The sequence below is a fragment of the Quercus suber genome, unplaced genomic scaffold (genome assembly GCF_002906115.3).
Source record: "Quercus suber isolate HL8 unplaced genomic scaffold, Cork oak 2.0 scaffold_416, whole genome shotgun sequence".
Classification (NCBI taxonomy): Eukaryota; Viridiplantae; Streptophyta; class Magnoliopsida; order Fagales; family Fagaceae; genus Quercus; species Quercus suber.
This window is the reverse complement of record NW_027069867.1, coordinates 356,522-359,377: the sequence shown is the minus strand read 5'-3', so window position 1 is coordinate 359,377 and position 2,856 is coordinate 356,522.

Below are 2,856 nucleotides of genomic sequence, written 5' to 3'. Positions count from 1 at the left end.
AAAAAAAAAAAAAAAAAATTTCAAAACTTTTTTCTTTAGAATGTAAATTTTTTTAATATATAAAACTCTTTTTTTTTTTAATCTGTTTTTATAAAACTGTTTTATGAATCTGCTTTTTAAAAAAACTGTTTTCAAAAATATTTTCTTAATAAAAAAACTGTTTTCAAAATTTTTTTTTAAAAAAAATCTGCTTTTCTAAAAAACTGTTTTAAGAATAAAAATCTGTTTTCTAATTATGTTTTCTAAAAACTATTTCCAAAATAAAAATCTGTTTTCAAATAAAAAAGAAAATCGTTTTTTTAAAGGGGGAAACTCGAAACCTTTAAAATCATAAGGCGAAAATGCACTTTTGGTCCCTACATTTGAGCCAATTCTCGATTTGGTTCCTAAATTAATTTCACTCTTAGGTTAGTCCCTGATTTCAGAAAATTATTTTTATTTTGATCCTTACCGTCAACCTTATAACAGAAAATCAAAGGTGGCAAACAGAGTGCATAGGTGTCATGTTAGATGCTGATATGACAAATAAAATAATATTAAAAAATTTATTTTGCTATTAAAAATGACAAGTCAGAATTTTAATTAATAAAAAATTCAAAAAAATTTAAACTAAAAAAATTCAAAAAAAAAAAAAAACTTTTTCAATTAGAAAGATTGAGAAACAATTTATAGCAACTGTGGGGATGGCGGCCCAGAAGGGTATATTGGGCCATAGGCCTTGTCCGAGGACATTCACTCGTTCGAGGATAGGTAAATGCTAGAGTGGAGTGCAGGATAGTGAATGGGCAAAGGGATCTAGTTTTAAGGTTCGAGGAAGTATGTCCGAGGACAAATTTCACCTTGACTTAGCAGGGCAGAGGTCAAAAGGGTTGGCCTGACATTAGGGACAACGTTCTGGGCGATTCTATTGGTAGGAATAAGCATCATAAAGGGATGAGGTAAGAAGAAAGTAAGAAATTTCTGATGGAAAGCTGCTATCATCGTATTAAATGCTTTGTAGCTAACTCTCTGACCGTATTAATGTAAAAATGATCCCATTACAGACGAGGCATCTGATAATTGAAAGAAAGAAAACACTGTAGCACTAAGAACTGTAATTGTAACCAAGTCTAAGAGAAATATAGTGATCTAAGTATTACTCTACTTGCACATTGCTGAGGAAGAATTCCTTTTCACAAACTTGTTTTTCATTGTTTTTCTTGCTTTCCCAATATATTTGGTTCATTGTGAACGTTGTCCAATTCATTGAAGCCTAGTTTTTAGCCCACTCTCTACAAATTCATTGTATTGGGTTTTTGGGCCTTAATCCATTTACCTTTTAGGCTAAGGATTCGAAACCCGCCTTTACAGCAACTATTTTAATTTTTCTTGAACGTTTTAAGAAACAAACATTAAATTAACACCCTTTCTCATTCTAGGTTAGCGTGTTTGTATCTATTTCATTTTCTTCTTTCTTTTAAGATAAACCAAAAAAGAAAATCAAAACAAAAATAACTTAAAAATAAAATACGAAAATGCATTTTTGGTCCCTACAGTTTGGGTCAATTCCCATTTTGGTCCCAAATTGATTTTGTTACTAATGTAGTCCCTAAAAAAAGAAAATCATTTTTAAAATGGTCCCTGTTGTCATCCACCACGGAAACCTCCTACGTGGCAGCTGGAGTGCCCTGCTTGCTGACATGACATTGACGTGGCCATTAGAATATTATTAAAAATAATTATTTGGCATTTTTAAATACCACATCAGCATTTTAATTAATAAAAAATTAGTTTAAAAAAAGCCAAGTCATAATTAAAAAAATAAAAAAAATAAACATTAATCTAATTAAATTATTTTCTTTTTACTTTTCAATTTTTTTTTAAATTTTCATTCTAATTAAATAGTTTCATATATTAATTGTTTTAAAAAAAATTCAATTGAGAATTTTTGGAATACCAAGTTCTTCCCCAAACCTATTCTTCTTCTTCCTCTCTCTTCACACAAACTCTCTCTCTTCCTTCTACCTAGAGCCCTCCATGAACTACCACTTTAAGCTCTAGGAATTTGTTGATTCTCACTCTCCTCTCTTTGATCTTTCTCTCCCAATCGATTGAGTGCTCTGGAATGGGATTGGTCTAAATCGGGTTCTCAAGCTCAACCATGGAGCCTTTATGGATGAGTGAAGGTGGCGGGATCAGTTTGGATGGTGGGTCAGTTGGATTCAGGGTTATGTATCGGTTGGTGGTGGGTATTATGTGTTGTTGTGAAACCCCAAATTTGTGGTGGTTATGGATTGGTTTGGATTCGTGGGTTGCGATTGGTTGTTGGAGGGTGTTGTGAAACACTGATTAGTTGTTGGTTGGTGTTGTGAAACACAAGTAGGTGGTTGGTAGCTAGGTGAGTCACGGTGCGTTTTGGGGTGGGACTCTTTTTAGAGAGACAAAAGAGAAAGAGGTTGAGCTATGGATGGTGATTCATGGAGCCCTCAGCTTTCTTCGGCTTTGAAGATGTATCAGTCGGCTCTGCAATCGCAATTAGTTGAGTCGGATTTTGAGCATTTAAAAAAAAAAAAATTTGGTGGGGTTGTTTGGTGGCTGAGATAATGGGGGAAATTTTTTGGTGATGGGGATTTGGAGCTTGGGTTCTTGGTTATTTGTGATGTGGCTAATGGAAAAGGTTAAGTTTTTGTGAGGTTGATGCGGTTATATAGCTTAAATGACACTTTGGTAGTTGATAAAATGAGGTACAATTTTGAGGATTGGAATGTTAGAGCTCGGGTTTTGGTTATTGTGATGTGGGTGCTTTTGATTTTGTTTTTTCTTCTTACTTGTGTGTTTTCATTTAGATTAAGAAATAATTAATTAAGATCAAAGGAT